At 35.5% G+C, this 20407-nt stretch overlaps 1 protein-coding gene across 2 annotated transcripts in view; it reads left to right on the plus strand.

Moving 5' to 3' along the window:
• MDGA2 (MAM domain containing glycosylphosphatidylinositol anchor 2) overlaps window positions 1-20407 on the plus strand; it is an 837606-nt gene that overhangs the window by 483396 nt on the left and 333803 nt on the right. The gene's annotated exons all lie outside the window — the stretch shown is intronic.

The following is a 20407-nucleotide window of genomic DNA, read 5'->3' on the forward strand; positions in this document are numbered from 1 at the left end:
TATCAAATTCATCTTTATAGTCTTTGCAAACTGATCTGAATTACTATTCCATAAGCTGAAAAAATAGTGGAGGAAGAAACTGTCCTTGTTTTTCCTGTTCTTCAATTATGTAACAAATACCTGTCTGCTTATTAATATTTACTCCACATAATGTATGATTGTTTTTCTTTGAGTATGATATCAATGTAGTATCTTATTAGTAGACTTCATCCTGTCATGTTATTTGTATGACCTCAGAGCAACAATCACTTTGAAATGAGGGAGTTGGAAGACGTTTTTCTTAGGTCCACTCTAGCACTGACATTTTAATACAATCTTCATTTCTGATGAAAGTTTATGGTTTTGAAGCAACAAATTAGTTGCTTACCTGGCTTGCCTCCGCAAGCGGATGAACACCAACCCTTCCCGAGGCCCTGCCATTAGTGAAACCAAAAAATTAGTAGAAAGTGAATATTTTAAAAATGAATTTTATTATTATTCTTTCAGAGATGCTTACTCTAACTTTGTCATAATGATTTGTTGAATGAAAGAAACTGTTTATAGGATAAATAGTCAAAATTGTTGGAATGTTGAATTGGAAGATGGGAAGTTACCTAGACATCAAGTTTTATGTGTCTTTATTTTAAAAATCAGATGTGAAAATACTATTTCGAATTATATATATGACATATATATGTATAGAGAGGGAGAGAGGAGGAGATTTATTTTAAGAAATTGGCTCCCACAATTGTGGGAGCTGACAAGTCTGAAATTTGTAAGGCAGGTCAGTAGGACGGAAATTTAGGTAAGAATTAATGTTTCAGTCTTGAATCCTAACTTCACAAAGCAGCAGGATGGAAACTTAAGCAGAGTTTTTATATTGCAGTCTTGGAGAGAATTCCTTCTTTTCTGGAAACCTCAGTCTCTGTTCTTAACGTTTTCAACTTTAAGCTTGTTAACATTATGAAGAATAACATGTTTCATTCAACATTTATTGATTAAGATATTAGTCACATCTAAACAATAACTTCCAAGTACTAATGTTTGACTAGGCCAGTGGGCACCGTAACCTAGGCAAGTTGACACATAAAATTACTCATCACATCTCTTTCAATTATTTTGAGAGTTTATTCTTCATCCAAATGTCTAATCAATTCTCTTTAAAAGACATACAAAAGTTTAAAAACATTGCTAAAGTAAATGAATCTCATTGAAAGCTTTAACAGAATATCTGTACCATCATTGTAATCTTTTCATCGTGATTGTATTCATTTATAGCTAGTACTCATCCTATCATTTTATCAATTTTTTCTGAGACGGAGTCTTGCTCTGTCACCCAGGCTAGAGTGCAGTGGTGTGATTGCCGCTCACTGCAAACTCCGCCTCCTGGGTTCACGCCATTCTCCTGCCTCAGCCTCCCAACTAGCTGGGACTACAGGCGCCCAGCACCACGCCTGGTTAATTTTTTGTATTTTTAGTAGAGACGGGGTTTCACTGTGTTAGCCAAGTTGGTCTCGATCTCCTGACCTCATGATCTCCCTGCCTCGGCCTCCCAAAGTGCTGGGATTACAGGCGTGAGCCACCGCTTCCAGCCCTCAATTATTTTTTAAACAAGTTAAAGTAGATATCACTAGCCGAAGTTTAAGAAGTAAAGGCTAACCATTTAATCTATTGTAAACAAATTGCTGTTTTGACTAGTTTGTTTTGGACTAGGTTACACAAAAGTAATTCAATGCACATATATGAAGACAATACACATGTTGCTCATATGCACATCTGTAGCTAGAGATATATGGCTATGAATAGATCAGTTTTTACTTAAACAGGATTGCTGCAAAAGTGCATATGAATGGTATCATTTTGCAGGAAGTCAAGGACTGAATATGTTACCATAACTCCATAGTGATAAATAATATAAGCTTTCTTGGCTGTTACGGTACTTTTTTTTTTTTTTTTTTTTTTTTTTTTTTTTTTTTTTGAGACAGTCTAGCTCCGTCGCCCAGACAGGAGTGCAGTGGCGCAATCTTGGCTTACTGCAACCTCCTCATCCCAGGTTCACATGATTCTCCTGCCTCAGCCTCTTGAGTAGCTGGGATTGCAGGTGCACACCACCATGCCCAGCTAATTTTTGTATTTTTAGTAGACAAGGGGTTTCACCATTTTGGTCAGGCTGGTCTCGAACCCCCGACCTCATGATCCGCCCTCCTTGGCCTCCCAAAGTGCTGGGATTACAGGCATGAGCCACCACGCCCAGCCTATGTTACTTTTTTCCAATCTTCTTGTTTCAGATTCACCAACAAGAACATTTCTGACAAACATGCCTGAGGGCAGTTGTCTTAATCAAGTTACCAAACAATACCGTGGATGACTGGGCAGCATAAATATCATACATTTATTTCTTGCAGTTCTGGAGGCTGGGAAGTCCAAGATCAGGGTGCTGGAAGATACGGTATCTAGTGAGCCATGGAGCACTTTCTGCTTTGCAGATGGCTGTCTTCTTACTTTGTCTTCACATGGTGGAGAACAGAGAGTGACAACAAGGGTCTATCTCTTAAAAGGATGCTAATCTCATTCATGAGGCTTCCACCCTCATTACCTAATTGTTGACCAAGGGCTCCACCTCCAGATACCATATCATTCGGGTTTAAGATTTCAACATATAAATTTTGAGGGAACATAAACATTCAGTCAATAGCAGCAATGAACCCTTATAAATATGTATTATGTATTATAAAAATAGACACATGCACTCTTGTGTTCATCATGGAACTATTCCCAATATCAAAGATGGAATCAACCTAGATACCCATCAATGGTGGACTGGATAAGGAAAATGTACATATACAGCATGGAATACTATGCAGTCATACAAAATAATGAAATCATGTCCTTTGCATCAACATGAATGCAGCTGGAGGCCATTATCTGAAGTGAACCAACACAGGAACAGAAAACCAAATACTGCGTATTTTCCCTTATAAGTGGCAGCTAACCAGTGAATACACACGGACACAAAGAAGGGAACAATAGATTGGGGACTGCTTGAGGGTAGAGAGTGGGGAGGAGGGCATACATTGGAAGGCTACCTATTGGGTATTATGCTCACTACCTTGGTGACATGCTCATTCATATACCAAGCCTCAGCAACACATAATTTACCCACGTAACAAACCTATACGTATTCCTTCGAACCTAAAATTAATAATGCCTATGTTGTAAATGATGATACATGAACTCTAAATAAGGAAAAGAATGCCTATTTTGTAAACGACGCATGAATCCTAAATTGAGAATATACTTTTTAAATAATGAAAATAATGTTTAACTTCTTAAAATGTGAAGCTCTTATAAACTAGCTTTTTAGGGTTATGCCACTGTTCATCTGTTTATATTATAATGTAGCTTGTAAGACCTGATGTTCTATAAAGTTAGTGGGCGGTGTTAAATCACTGCAAAAAGTATGCACTCAGGAAGGAGCTAGTACTTAAAATTCTGGCTCCAATGCTTAGAAGTTGTTTAATCTTAAAGTATTTAAAACCTCTGCATCATTCTCTTAAATAATAGATGGAAATAATGATTTCTTCATCCCAGGGTTCTTGTCACTGAGAACTATTAGTACATATTAGTATACTAATTAGTATGTTTTAGTACACTAATATATACTAATTTGTATGTATTAGTATATATTAGTAATAGTATACTATTACTAATGCAGCTGCTTATACTCTCCTATGATATGTTTAATGCATACCAATTATTTCACACGGTGTGTTTGGTGCTTTACATAAATTTTACAACTCAAGGGAAAATTATTTAGCTTATTTTAAGGTATTCTAGTTCCATTTACCCTGAAAACAAGTAACTAAAAGCAAAAAACACTTTTTAAAAATGACTGCAATATTTTAGAAATTAAGTAATTACAAAGTCATTATATAAATGTCTCTGTTTTGAAAACTCTTCCTTATAAGCTTACTATTTAACTAGTGATACATATGTATATATGACTAAATGCCTGGACTAAGTGCCAAAATAGGATATATTTAAAATGTAAATTAAATTAAAATTAGCCAATACTAGAATGCTCAAAAATCATAATTTGCTGCATTTTCTCTTTGTGTCGGTTTTAACTTTATTTCAAACGTGGCTTTTTTTTTCTTTATTATTATTATTATTATACTTTTAGGTTTTAGGGTACATGTGCACAATGTGCAGGTTTGTTACATATGTATCCATGTGCCATGTTGGTGTGCTGCACCCATTAACTCGTCATTTAGCATTAGGTATATCTCCTAATGCTGTCCCTCCCCCCTCCCCCCACCCCACAACAGTGATGTTCCCCTTCCTGTGTCCATGTGTTCTCATTGTTCAATTCCCACCTATGAGTGAGAACATGGCTTTTAATTATTTTTCTTAGGCATGGTTTTCGGATGACTTTCTATAAATGCACTTCTCAGGTACTTAAGATGTTATCCACAGATTGAAGGGAATATGTAATCTGTTTATAAATTCCTCAGCTGCCTTTCTGACTTTGAGTTGTCAGTTACAGACTTAAGCAAATTTTAAATCTCTGTTGCAATAGCATTTTAAATTTCTATTTAAGATACACAACAAAAGTCAATGAACTGTTTGAACTTATCTCTTTTTATATGGTTTTCATTTTTTCAAATCACCAGGTTATTTCTTGATTTGAATATCAAAAGAAACCTTAATATGAAGATGATTAAACTTTGTAGATGTAAGCCTATATTAATTGTTCATTATTTTCCCATGGCCCAATAAAACCAGTTCATCAAACACATCCAACACACCCTGCATTGAGATGTAGTAGCTGGTGGGCCTGAATGTCTTTGCATTTTAATAAAAGGTATTTTCAAATTTTAAATAATTTAAGAGCTTAAAAGTGCTCCTTGGAGATTTGAGAATATTTTCTCTGTTTTCTAGTAGATTAGCTATATTATTAATAATTTTGTTGAAAGAGGATGCTTTTCATGCCAGTTAAATAAATCTAAAAACTATTGCTAACCTTGATGGAAACTAAAAGAACAAAATACAATCATTGAAACTTGAAATATAAGTAAAGTGCACATGAAAAGAATATAATTTGAAGTTGAATGATGAAAAATTTTTATGCCGCTGGTTTTAAATAGAATATGTACTATCATTATTTAACAGAGACACTGAATTTTATGCCTAAATGTGAGAATTGTACCTTAACGCACAAGAGAGAAAAAGTGAGAACTTGTGTTTTATATCAAACACATTCATATTACAATCGTTCCAGAATATATAAAATAAGTAAGAAAATGATACATTGTAACAGAAAACACAAGCAATGCATTTGGTGCTGTCTCTGTATTTTATAGCTAAATGGCAGTGGGAAAGGCATGAAGTATCTTTAAACTCAGATTTCCTATTTTAAACAACTAGTATAATAGTAATAATCTTGCAAAGTTGTGATGGGGGAAGAGAGAGAGAGAGAGAAAGAGAGAGAGAGCGAGAGTGAGATTCACCTAACTTCCTAGGATAACTTAAAGCATCGTATCTCTGTGACATTCCTTTATCTGAATCTTCAGTTCAATACTATAGTTTTATTATTGGTTCCTGGTTTTATTATTAGTGATGGCTTTATTTTGTCAGATCCAAGTGCTTATCTTGAAACTGCTTCCTAGAGAGGGCCCAAGGGTCCAGTTAACCTAGTTGAATGAGAATTATTTACTATTCCTCTTATGCAAAGGGATAATCCCTATTTTTAAAAGGCTTAACAACTTTGAAGTGTGGATACTGTAAAAAAAAAAATATATATATATATATATATCAAATTGGGTGAATTAACTAGAATTCTTCATTGAAAACCTACTGATGATTAAATCTGTTATATATGCATCTAAAATGAAGCTACTTTGAAAATACTTCTTGAAAAAAGCCTTTATTATTGGTGAGTCAGCAGAAGAAAAGTGGGAAATGAATGACTCACATTCTTCTGGATGAACTTAAGCCTGAACCTTCTGAATCTGTTATTATTTAATTAAATCAGTCTTGTCTCTCAAAGTATTTAAGAGCATTGTTGCTGTGTCTAGAAAATCTCTTTCAGTTAAATTTCAACACTATTATCAGAATGTGATTTTGCTATTCAGGATACAGTATAGTGAAATAGAAATATAATTACGGGAAATACGTGGAAACATTTCTTAAACACCTCTTTGAGTTATAGTGCTGTGGAAGTGATTTTTGAGTTACTTGTGCTAAAGAGACTTCAGAAAATTTATTCTGCTTTTGATCTTAGTGGCTAAAGAGGTAAGTCTGACCATTTAATAACTATACCATAAGACTAAATTAATTGAAGACCACTATAGGAAATCTTTTCCCTACTGTCCTTTATTGTTATAGCATGTCTAATGTAATTTTATAATAAATGACAAGTGACAAATGGCATTTTCAGCAGCTGTCTGAAGGAAGCCTCTGAAAAGCAACCGAAGGAAGGAGTACAATTTTATCATTCTCTGAGCTCTAGGTGTGCTGTGAATCCAGGCTAGGACACCTTAAATAATGCCATAATTCACTGACTTCACAAACACTAATTAGGAGCTTTCTCTCCGCTAATATGAGAAAGCTAGTATGCTAAGCCCTTTATGTGCATTTTTCTATTTTTGTGCATTTTCTATCATGAGAACCACGACTTCCCCATCCTAACTTATACATTGAGAGATCAAAGATAAACAGGATGACATATTCTACATCTTCAGAAAGTTCATAGGCTACTGCAAAAAAAATTCAGAATAATGAAGAAGTATTACATAGTCACATGGTTAAGATCTCAGACTCTCTGGGACAAATGGCTCTGATTCCTAATCTACTCTATCTATGAGACAATAGGTAAGATTCCAGATATTAAAATAGTTAATAGTGGTATGGTAGCTACCATACAATGTGATGACAAGTATTAAACAAAATAATATGGTAAGATGCTACATTCAGTGCCAAACAATATTAGTTGCTGTTTCTGCTGTTGCTGTTGCTATTATGACAGATCCGGCCTGGAATCTAGTTATTACAGAGGATAAAGTTGCATTTCATTACTGAAATCTTACTTTTTTGAAGAGGACTGAGAAAGTTTTCCAAGAAAGATAATATTTAAGATAAGTCTTAAAGTATGACTAGGAATTTCACCAAATAAGAATAAAAAGGTTTCCTGAACTTGGGATTTTTAAACGATACAATGATAGGCTTCCAATGGGATTCAGATAGCTCTAACGGGAGGTTTACATGAAAACTGTACTGATAGCACCTGCCTTTGAACAGAAGACTGCACCACTGGTGAGTTTTGGGGAAGGAGGTCTATAGCAGTGAATATCAATCTGTTTTTACACATGACTGGTTAGAAGACACTCTTGCTAAAGTTAACAAGCATACGTGGTTCGCCTATTTAGCTAACACATTTAGTAGCTAATTGAGAATGATTGAACACATTCTATAAAATAATTTTGTATAACTTGTTTTTATAGCTAAATTCAACAGAGTTTTGTACAGTAAACTCTAAACAATATATTCTGAAGATGTACTATTTTTCCATATCTTGTTTATTTATTTATATTATTTTATTTTTAAGACAGGGTCTCCCTCTGTCACCCAGGCTGGAGTGCAATGGGGTGATCTCAGCTCACTGCAGCCTGTGCCTCCCAAGTTCAAGCAATTTCCATGCCTCAGCCTCCCAAGTAGCTGGGACTACAGCTGCATGCCACCACACCAGGCTAATTTTTGTATTGTTTGTAGAGATGGGGTTTTGCCATGTTGCCCAGGCTGGTCTCCAACTCCTGAGCTCAAGCGATCCGCCCACCTTGGCCTCCCAAGTTCTGGGCTTACAGGCATGGGTCACCTCGTTTGGCCCCATACCTCTTTTCAAAGAATTAGAAATGCAATTGTTTTTCTTCTGGTCTGTCCCAAATTTCTCTTAGTTCATCTCACACCTTCTGGGCTTACAGGCATGAGCCACCCCATTCGGCCCCACACCTCTTTTCAAATAATTAGAAAAGCAGTTGTTTCTCTTCTTGTGTGTCACAAATTTTTCTTGGTCCATCTCACAGTTATCTCCACTGCAATTGTCATTGTCTTGCCCTTATTATTAACTACTAATTGCAGAAAGTTCTTAATGTCTGTACTTGAGCACAGTTTAGATTTTAAATGCTGGGTCTTCATTAATTGTTTGGCTGGGGTGGTTGTTTTCTCCAGTGTGCTCACTAACGTGCAAGCAGTCAGTTACTCATTATCTGGGATGGGTTTCCTCATTGACATGAGCTGTAGTAGTCTGCACTTGATAGCAGCATCCAGTTTTCGCTGCCTGGGTATTCCCTCCCTATGTGCTCATCATGGGTGGGTTCATTTTACTCTTTTTCTGACTGAGAAGAAAAGCTAAAAAGTAAATATGCAATGTTACTCTTTTCTGACTGTGGTACATCAGGAGATTTATTATTTAACTATGATGTGTCCATTAATTGCAAAGATTGGCCGGCCCATGAAAAAATGGGTAGAAAAGTAGCAACTCGGCCGGGCGCGGTGGCTCACGCTTGTAATCCCAGCACTTTGGGAGGCGGAGGCGGGCGGATCATGAGGTCAGGAGATGGAGACCACGGTGAAACCTCGTCTCTACTAAAAATACAAAAAATTAGCTGGGCGTGGTGGCGGGCGCCTGTAGTCCCAGCTACTCGGAGAGGCTGAGGCAGGAGAATGGCGTGAACCCGGGAGGCGGAGCTTGCAGTGAGCCGAGATCGCGCCACTGCAGTCCAGCCTGGGCGACAGAGCGAGACTCCGTCTCAAAAAAAAAAAAAGGAAAGTAGCAACTCACTTATTAGTGGGAAAATTCATATTATTTTTACTTTGGTAATCTTGTTTTCATGGACATAGTGTTATTTTTCTAGTAAACAATTTTGTTTGAAAAAGTAGTTAATCAACAGCCTAATCACATTAAGATGTTAAAACAACTGATGTGACAACCGAAACTTTTTGAGAATATGAAGATAACCATAAGATGGCCTTTTCTAATAATGGATACTATAACAATTGGTGATAATATTTCTAGAATTTTCACACATACAGACATGTTTGTGTGAATATATGAGATATATTTCCTAAATGTATATATTCAGAATTCAATGTATTTTGTAGAAAGAAATTTTTGCTTTCTTAAAATGGAAGAAATGATACTAGTTAATTTTATTGAGTCTTTAAAAATATAGATACATAAAAGAAGTATATGTAAGAACATTATGGTACGTTTCTAGGGTCTTCATATTGTTTTCAAATTTTTGAAGTGCTAATATGCATGAGATTGTAGTCCTAAGGGAGAAAATAGACACATACTTGTGTACTCACACACACAGACACACACACACAAACACACACACACAGATACATATATATATGTTAGAGTGGCTAAATTCAGATGCTACAAGTACTTTTTGACCTTAAAACAATTTAACATTCAGTTGAAATACTGTCCTTCCCTAAATCTAATATAAGAACCATAGGGCAAGTCTCAACTTGATGCATTTTCAGATAGTTGAATGAATGAATGTCTCCTGGAAAACTGAGCTTATGTAGAGAAGAAAGCTGCACTAACTGACCTCTAACTATATTGTTTCAAACAAGATAGTGTAATAAGATTGAAAATCCAGTGCACATACAAGTCTCCATATTGGATTTTCCACTATATTACCCCAGCCAGTTATAGCTGTATTCAACTATGGATGTGAAATGAAAATTGATTTAGATAGTTCCATAGTGAGCTACTTTCTCTTTTTTCCCCTCCTGGAAATTTTTCTGTTTATAAAACTCATTTTATTAAGAGAGGAAAGAAAAATACCCAATAGTTCATATGGGATCATGATTTTCTGAACATTATGAGACTAAATGTTACATAATGTTGTACAGGTATGGCAACCTTGTAGAGATGCACTTTTGCTTTTATTTTGTTTTGTTGTTGTTGTTGTTATTTTTACATAGCCAAAGATAATGTTTTCAGGTCTATTTCTGGGAACTTTGACCTTACGTTCAAGTCAATCTGTGAAGTAACTTAATTGAATTTGCTGTTTTTATATTTCCTCTGGAGATTATAAGAAAAATTCCAAAGGACACACACATTGAAGGTCGATGTGTTTATATAATACAGCATGTCCTGACTTTGTAATATTTCAGCCCAAAGGACAAGAAGGCCCTTCGACCCAAATCATTGATTTTAATCTGGCTTGCTGTCCTGGGAGGCTGTGTACATTGCTGTCAGTGAGACTGGTTACACATTCATGCTATTTTACCACAGCAGCGTTGCAAAGGGTAATTAGGTTCCAACTCCTAGATGAGCAAAGTGGCCATGTCCAGGAACTATACGGAAACAAAAGGAAGATCTGGCATGTTTCAATTTGCACAAGTAAATTAACTCTAGCCTCATTTTGGGTGTAGTGACAGATTTGAATTTATCATGGTTTGTTTAGTAAATAGCCAGGAACCTGAGCACTTCTGTAAGATGCTACCAGTACCCTACAGCTAAGGTGACAGCTAAATGAGAAAAATGATGGCATTTGGCAGACAAATTCTGGAGAAGTAATCAAAAGAGTGACATTTTACTAGGGCATTGTAACACAGCCTCATTATTTCTTTTTATTGCTACATGAAGTCTTTTAGGTGTTAATTACCACCATCTCAGTGAGAAAGACCACCAAAAATGATTTTAGATATATTAAGTCCATCTCCTACCTGACAAAGTGATTAAATACCTCTTTAGGTCTGTACTCTTCAAAAATCATGTATCTAAGTTATGTCTATCACATTAATAATTTAAATATACATTGAATTTTAAGATTTGTTTTTATGATATGGGAAACAATTATGGGATTAAACTTTTAAATAATGATTGTTTAACAGCAAAAGCATGCCTTCAATCATCATGAAACTGCAAATCAATGACAGCATTTTTGTTTAAAAGGTGATGGGGAGGAGGAAAAGCAAATAGATTTAAAATATCTCAATTTTTTTTTTAAGGAGGAATAGAAATGACAGCTGAATCGAGATCAGCAGCTGTGGTTGCCATAAATAATATTTTTCACCTTTATCTTATGATTCTTAAGCAGAGATACTTAAACCTCCTATATTCCATGGCTGTAGGGCAATAATCTCTGTGGTTTCTTGTCAAGTCACTCTGGGAGGAGTCTTTTCACAAAAGAGCAACATGATGGCTCTAAATTGTCCCTGTATCATGAGAGATTGCTGTAGCAGCACTGATAAAATTGTTCATATGCTTTAGTGTGTGTTCGTGGCTGAGTATGTATGGGTATTTCTATATATGGGTGGGGGAGGGACGGGATGGTAGGGTGAGAAAGGGGTAAGGGGAAGAGAGAGAATGTGTGCCACAGGATAGAGTGAGATCAGGGTTGCAATTTCAGGATACCAGAGCTGTTGGCTCTCCTGTCTGCTTGTCTTTAACTGAAAAATAACTCAACTTAAGTGAGCTGTCGCCAACAGCAATAGCAAAGCTTGTTTCTAAGGACTGCTTAGACTATTACACAGGCAGAACCTGGTGGGGGTAGAGGAGTAGCCACAAGCATAAACACCGCACATTTTTCATGCTTTTACTTCAAGTTCAGTAAATATTGGGAATACATGTTCACAAAACAGTTTGTTGTATGTTCACGGTCATTCTTCAGCGTATTGGAATGTTGGTTTTCTTTTGGGGAGAGTATTTGAGGATTTTTTTGATCTCTTTGCTCTGACATGCTAGAAATGAATCTCCTCCAATCATCTTTTTGAATATATCAAGAATATTTCATTTTTGTTCTTTGTAATTTTACTGCTACAAACATTTTTTACATTTCAAAGCCCAGTTTATAGTATTTTCCTAAGAAGAGAATCTTATTTATTACTGTGGAATAAATTACCCCAAAATTTTATGGCTTAAAATAACCAACATTTATTATCTCACAGCTTATGTGCTTCCGGAATCCTTTCGTGGCTTAGCTAGATCTCCTCTTTAGAGTCTCACGTAAGGCTGTCATCAGTGTGTCATCTGGGAGAAGTTTGACTGGGGGCAGATTCACTTTCAAGCGTACTCACATGACTGTTGGTGGGCTTCAAGTGCTGTTTCCTCACAGCCTGTTTGCCAGAAATATCAGTTCCTTGCCATGTGGCAGCACACAGCATAGTAACCACCTTCTCTTAGAGCAAGCAAGCAAGAGAGCAATAGTGGACACCCAAGAAGGAAGCCACACACTACCTTTGTGACATACTTTTTGAGGTGAAATTCTATCACTTCTGCTGTATTCTGTTTGTTAGAAGTGAGTCCGTAGATCCAGCCCACATTCAAAGGGAAAAGCTTATACGAAGACATGACTATCAGATAGAGGCAATCATTGGGTTTTTGTTTTAGGAGCTACTTATCACAAATAGTGACATGCAACCAACCATGTTACCAAACAAGCAAACAAAAAGAGACAGTTTCCTGAGTCATTTTTACAAAATCTCTAATGGGAAATTATTTTTTCCTTTAGACTATTTTTACATTTATGTTTTTACTACACTTTTTGTAATTTGATGGAGTATTTGGAACATGAAAAATGTAGAGCAATAAGACACACAAACACATGCACACACAACCTACTTTAATAATAAAACGTGAACAATGTCGTTAAAACCCCCGATGTACCCTTCCTTTCCTAGGGATGGCTGACATCCTGACTTTGATGATTTTCCTTCCAATATATTCACTGGTAATTTTGCTAGATATATGCACTATTAACAATGTGTTATTATTTTGTTGTTTTAAAACTTTAATGGTATCTTTATGTGCTCCCATGAATAAATGTTAAAGATTGTTGGAAAGTGCATAGTTCATAACAGCCAAGAAATCTGAAACTTTTAAAGGGAAAACAATCAACATATCTATTAATAGCAGAATGGATATATAAATTTTGGTGTATTCATAAAGTTGAATATTTTGCACAGTGAAAATGAATGAACTAGAGTCACATTAACATGGATTCATCTCTCAAGCATTAAATTGAAGAAAATATGTTTAATACATATTTTTATTCAACTAATTTTTAAGTGGTTCAAAGTTACTTGCCAAAAATGCGTATAAGTCACCTTTCCTGAACCTGAAGAAATTGTATCTTGCCCTTTGTATTTTTGGTTTGCCAACTGTTTATATGGGGAAATTAAACAGAATATTTCTGAAAACTCTTGGAAAAGTGTAAACTTTTAATTACTAATTCCAAGCCTATCTTATGATTATGCTTATTGTGTATATTAAGTGTAGCTGGGATTTACATAGGTTTATTCAATTCAAAGTTTAGTGTACTAGAAGCAAATTATTATTTCTCGTTTTTTTCTTTCATATTTTATTCTGAATGCCTAGACAATTGATAGTGTAGTTGTGCCCCCATTTCCCCACCTAATTTCACTTTCTTATAATTGGGAAAATTGCAGCAGCTGTGGCTAACTATTTACTTTTAAATAATAACATGTGTAAATAGCATCTTTCTAACTCTTCATTATTGGCAGCAGAAATAAATGGGAATATTGGCCCAGGCTCATTGTAGAAACAGAGCCATATTCAGAATGAGATAAAACAAATTATTATAAACTCATTGCAAAACAAGAGAACAGATTGTCAAAAGAGGGTGGTAATAATGATAATCAACAATACGTAATAATCCTAGAAAATCGAAGAAATCCAGCAGATATATTTCTTCAGAGAGGATCAGATTCCATCTGTTGATTTAAAAATGTCGAGTAATTTGAGAAGGATTAAATTATTAGACTGTCAATGACAGTTAAAAGTCAAATCGTGTTTAAGGCACATTGGTTAATAGCATGAGCTAGACTGTTTGGATTTGAAAATCAGCTCAATTACTTAATAGCTATGGAATCTTGACAATTTCCTAAACACTCCAGTTCTGTTTCCTTACTTGTAATCCTCATATGCTTCATAGGATTTCTCTGAATATTGAGTTAATTTTCACAAAGCATGTAGAAAGTAATTAGGCTATAGTAAGCACCGTATAAATGTTAGCTTTTACAAGTGAAGCATGTATATGTGGATTTCCGATTATTTGAAAATCATTTAGTACTATAAGTTTATAAGAAATTTGATATTTAATAGGGCAAGTCCTTCTCATTTTTCAAGTTTGTCCTATTATTTTGGCAATTTATTTCATATGAATTTTAAAATTAATAAATAAGCCAAATTCCATAAAATAATCTTTATGTAATCATTGCATTACATTTATAAATTGATATGGGGTGGGAGTTTTTGCTTTACAATAGTAAATATTTTTATCCGTGACCACAGAAATTGTTTCAATTATTAAGGTATTTTTCTCAAGAACGTCAATAAAATAATTCTATTTTTTTCTTAATAGTTTTGAATTTATTTTGTTTAATTTGGCCCCAAATTTTTTATGAAATCTTGTTTTATGAATGGATTTTCTTCTTCTTTTTTATCTAAATGAGTATTGATGGTATGAACATATGTACACATATTGCTGATTTTTATGTATTAAGCTTGCATATAGCAAGCCTTCCGTCCTAATTATAAATAGGTATTGAAATGTTTGAATGTTATTTTCTGTCTGCATTGATTTGTCATCTATATTTGTGGGTTTTTTGTATCTTTTATCTTAATGCGACTAAATATAGTACTCAATTTCCAAACATCAAATTTTACCAATATTTCTGTGATAAATACAATTAAGAATGATGCTTGCTAGTATTTAAGATTTTTGAATATGTTTATAAATAAGACTTATAATCATAAATTAGATTAGCTAAAAGTCTTTTCTCCTTTGGTGTTAACCAGTTTTACGGTTAGGATTATTTTAGCCACATGAAACAGATTTTTTCTTTCCTAGGTAATTTGGTAAACATTCTCTGTAAATTGTCTACATGTTTCTTTTTACAGTTTTGACTCTCATTTAATTTTATTGAGTTATTCTATTCATGTCTATTTCCTCTCGAGTCAATTTTGACACTGTGTACAAATGTGTATAGTATATATATTGCCATCACCTAATAATGTGCAATAATAGGCAAATTGCTTAAACTTTCTGACCTTTAGCTTCATTAACTACAAAATGGGAATACTAATAGTACCTAAAGCATAGGGTGCTTTTAGGATTAATTAAGATAATACATGTTAAGTGACTAAAGAACACCTCCTGGCATATAGTTTTTCATTTTGTCCAGAATAATTATTCTGTATTATAAAGTAATGACACACTTTATCACTATTGCCTTATTTTTCTGCAATAATGGTGCTGCCATAATATTATTCTGGTTAATATTTTCTTTTTTCTAATCATCTTTTTTATTTAAAATTCTATTCATCTTTTTACTTCAAAAACTTTATAAAATTATGTTAACATTTTATGTATGTCTCATAAAAGATTAGACATTTTGAAAAGCAAATGTTTATCTTTTATTATCAAGTTAAACATATATTTGACATATTCCTAGCATATTACTAATTTATTTCTATTTTATATGGTTTATTTGCTTCATTTTCTTTCATACCGTTTATATGTTCTAGTTTTATTTATTCTTTTAGTGGGTTTGAAATTCACACATTCTATTTTTATATTTTAACAACTAAAATTTTAGCATGCATATTCAACCTTATATGTTAAACATTAATAAGTGTCTCAGTTCCCTTCATGATATATGTTTTAAATATCTTTATTCAACTCAGTCCTCTATGTGCTTCAAGTCTATTAGTATAATTAAAAATGTTTAATATAGTATTCTTACTACTGAACATTAAAGAGAGAATATTGTGCTAGGCTTTTGTAAAACAATTATTTCACCTTAAGTGTCATCTAATTAGTGGTATTTTTATTTATTTATTTTTTTATTTTTATTTTTATTTTTTTATTATACTTTAGGGTTTTAGGGTACATGTGCACAATGTGCAGGTTTGTTACATATGTATCCATGTGCCATGTTGATTTCCTGCACCCATTAACTCGTCATTTAGCATTAGGTGTATCTCCTAATGCTGTCCCTCCCCCCTCCCCCCACCCCACAACAGTCCCCGGAGCGTGATGTTCCCCTTCCTGTGTCCATGAGTTCTCATTGTTCAATTCCCACCTATGAGTGAGAACATGCGGTGTTTGGTTTTTTGTCCTTGCGATAGTTTACTGAGAATGATGTTTTCCAGTTTCATCCATGTCCCTACAAAGGACACGAACTCATCATTTTTTATGGCTGCATAGTATTCCATGGTGTATATGTGCCACATTTTCTTAATCCAGTCTATCGTTGTTGGACATTTGGGTTGGTTCCAACTCTTTGCTATTGTGAATAGTGCCGCAGTAAACATACGTGTGCATGTGTCTTTATAGCAGCATGATTTATAGTCCTTTGGGTATATACCCAGTAATGGGATGGCTGGGTCAAATGGGATTTCTAGTTCGAGATCCCTGAGGAATCGCCACACTGACTTCCACAATGGTTGAACTAGTTTACAGTCCCACCAACAGTGTAAAAGTGTTCCTATTTCTCCACATCCTCTCCAGCACCTGTCGTTTCCTGATTTTTTAATGATGGCCATTCTAACTGGTGTGAGATGGTATCTCACTGTGGTTTTGATTTGCATTTCTCTGATGGCCAGTGATGAGGAGCATTTCTTCATGTGTTTTTTGGCTGCATAAATGTCTTCTTTTGAGAAGTGTCTGTTCATGTCCTCTGCCCACTTTTTGATGGGGTTGTTTGTTTTTTTTCTTGTAAATTTGTTTGAGTTCATTGTAGATTCTGGATATTAGCCCTTTGTCAGATGAGTAGGTTGCAAAAATTTTCTCCCATTGTGTAGGTTGCCTGTTCACTCTGATGATAGTTTCTTTTGCTGTGCAGAAGCTCTTTAGTTTAATGAGATCCCATTTGTCGATTTTGGCTTTTGTTGCCATTGCTTTTGGTGTTTTAGACATGAAGTCCTTGCCCACGCCTATGTCCTGAATGGTATTGCCTAGGTTTTCTTGTAGGATTTTAATGGTTTTAGGTCTAACATATAAGTCTTTAATCCATCTTGAATTAATTTTTGTATAAGGTGTAAGGAAGGGATCCAGTTGCAGCTTTCTACATATGGCTAGCCAGTTTTCCCAGCACCATTTATTAAATAGGGAATCCTTTCCCCATTTCTTGTTTTTGTCAGGTTTGTCAAAGATCAGATAGTTGTAGCTATGCGGCATCATTTCTGAGGGCTCTGTTCTGTTCCATTGATCTATGTCTCTGTTGTGGTACCAGTACCATGCTGTTTTGGTTACTGTAGCCTTGTAGTATAGTTTAAAGTCAGGTAGCGTGATGCCTCCAGCTTTGTTCTTTTGGATTAGGATTGACTTGGCGATGCAGGCTCTTTTTTGGTTCCATATGAACTTTAAAGTAGTTTTTTCCAATTCTGTGAAGAAAGTCATTGGTAGCTTGATGGGGATGGCATTGAATCTATAAATTACCTTGGGCAGTATGTCCATTTTCACGATATTGATTCTTCCAACCCATGAGCATGGAATGTTCTTCCATTTGTTTGTATCCTCTTTTATTTCATTGAGCAGTGGTTTGTAGTTCTCCTTGAAGAGGTCCTTCACATCCCTTGTAAGTTGGATTCCTAGGTATTTTATTCTCTTTAAAGCAATTGTGAATGGGAGTTCACTCATGATTTGGCTCTCTGTTTGTCTGTTATTGGTGTACAAGAATGCTTGTGATTTTTGTACATTAATTTTGTATCCTGAGACTTTGCTGAAGTTGCTAATCAGCTTAAGGAGATTTTGGGCTGAGACAATGGGGTTTTCTAGATATACAATCATGTCATCTGCAAACAGGGACAATTTGACTTCCTCTTTTCCTCATTGAATACCCTTTATTTCCTTCTCCTGCCTGATTGCTCTGGCCAGAACTTCCAGCACTGTGTTGAATAGGAGTGGTGAGAGAGGGCATCCCTGTCTTGTGCCAGTTTTCAGAGAGAATGCTTCCAGTTTTTGCCCATTCAGTATGATATTGGCTGTGGGTTTGTTGTAGATAGCTCTTATTATTTTGAGATACGTCCCATCAATACCTAATTTATTGAGAGTTTTTAGCATGAAGGGTTGTTGAATTTTGTCAAAGGCCTTTTCTGCATCTATTGAGATAATCATGTGGTTTTTGTCTTTGGTTCTGTTTATATGCTGGATTACATTTATTGATTTGCGTATGTTGAACCAGCCTTGCATCCCAGGGATGAAGCCCAGTTGATCATGGTGGATAAGCTTTTTGATGTGCTGCTGGATTCGGTTTGCCAGTATTTTATTGAGGATTTTTGCATCAATGTTCATCAAGGATATTGGTCTGAAATTCTCTTTTTTGGTTATGTCTCTGCCAAGTTTTGGTATCAGGACGATGCTGGCTTCGTAAAATGTGTTAGGGAGGATTCCCTCTTTTTCTATCGATTGGAATAGTTTCAGAAGGAATGGTACCAGTTCCTCCTTGTACCTCTGGTAGAATTCAGCTGTGAATCCATCAGGTCCTGGACTCTTTTTGGTTGGTAAGCTATTGATTATTGCCACAATTTCAGAACCTGTTATTGGTCTATTCAGAGATTCAACTTCTTCCTGGTTTAGTCTTGGGGGGGTGTATTTGTTGAGGAATTTATCCATTTCTTCCAGATTTTCTAGTTTATTTGCATAGAGGTGTTTGTAGTATTCTCTGATGGTAGATTGTATTTCTGTGGGATCGGTGGTGATATCCCCTTTTTCGTTTTTTATTGCATCTATTTGATTCTTCTCTCTTTTCTTCTTTATTAGTCTTGCTAGCGGTCCATCAATTTTGTTGATCTTTTCAAAAAACCAGCTCCTGGATTCATTAATTTTTTGAAGGGTTTTTTGTGTCTCTATTTCCTTCAGTTCTGCTCTGATTTTAGTTATTTCTAGCCTTCTGCTAGCTTTTGAATGTGTTTGCTCTTGCTTTTCTAGTTCTTTTAATTGTGATGTTAGGGTGTCAATTTTGGATCTTTCCTGCTTTCTCTTGTGGGCATTTAGTGCTATAAATTTCCCTCTACACACTGCTTTGAACGTGTCCCAGAGATTCTGGTATGTTGTGTCTTTGTTCTCGTTGGTTTCAAAGAACATCTTTATTTCTGCCTTCATTTCATTATGTACCCAATAGTCATTCAGGAGCAGGTTGTTCAGTTTCCATGTAGTTGAGCGGTTTTGACTGAGTTTCTTAACCCTGAGTTCTAGTTTGATTGCACTGTGGTCTGAGAGACAGTTTGTTATAATCTCTGTTTTTTACATTTGCTGAGAAGAGCTTTACTTCCAACTATGTGGTCAATTTTGGAATAGGTGTGGTGTGGTGCTGTAAAAAATGTATATTCTGTTGATTTGGGGTGGAGAGTTCTGTAGATGTCTATTAGGTCCACTTTGTGCAGAGCTGAGTTCAATTCCTGGATATCCTTGTTAACTTTCTGTCTCGTTGATCTGTCTAATGTTGACAGTGGGGTGTTAAAATCTCCCATTATTATTGTGTGGGAGTTTAAGTCCCTTTGTAGGTCACTGAGGACTTGCTTTATGAATCTGGGTGCTCCTGTGTTGGGTGCATATATATTTAGGATAGTTAGCTCTTCTTGTTGAATTGATCCCTTTACCATTATGTAATGGCCTTCTTTGTCTCTTTTGATCTTTGTTGGTTTAAAGTCTATTTTATCAGAGACTAGGATTGCAACCCCTGCCTTTTTTTGTTTTCCATTTGCTTGGTAGATCTTCCTCCATCCCTTTATTTTGAGTCTATGTGTGTCTCTGCACGTGAGATGGGTTTCCTGAATACAGCACACTGATGGGTCCTGACTCCTTATCCAGTTTGCCAGTCTGTGTCTTTTGATTGGAGCATTTAGCCCATTTACATTTAATGTGAATATTGTTATGTGTGAATCTGATCCTGTCATTATGATGTTAGTTGGTTATTTTGCTCGTTAGTTGCTATAGTTTCTTCCTAGCCTCGATGGTCTTTACAATTTGGCATGTTTTTGCAGGGGCTGGTACCGGTTGTTCCTTTCCATATTTAGTGCTTCCTTCAGGAGCTCTTTTAGGGCAGGCCTGGTGGTGACAAAATCACTCAGCGTTTGCTTGTCTGTAAAGTATTTTATTTCTCTTTCACTTATGAAGCTTAGTTTGGCGGGATAGGAAATTCTGGGTTGAAAATTCTTTTCTTTAAGAATGTTGAATATCGGCCCCCACTCTCTTCTGGCTTGTAGAGTTTCTGCTGAGAGATCAGCTGTTAGTCTGATAGGCTTCCCTTTGTGGGTAACCCGACCTTTCTCTCTGGCTGCCCTTAACATTTTTTCCTTCATTTCAACTTTGGTGAATCTGACAATTATGTGTCTTGGAGTTGCCCTTCTCGAGGAGTATCTTTGTGGCGGTCTCTGTATTTC

The sequence above is a fragment of the Symphalangus syndactylus genome, chromosome 9 (genome assembly GCF_028878055.3).
Source record: "Symphalangus syndactylus isolate Jambi chromosome 9, NHGRI_mSymSyn1-v2.1_pri, whole genome shotgun sequence".
NCBI classification, from domain to species: domain Eukaryota; kingdom Metazoa; phylum Chordata; class Mammalia; order Primates; family Hylobatidae; genus Symphalangus; species Symphalangus syndactylus.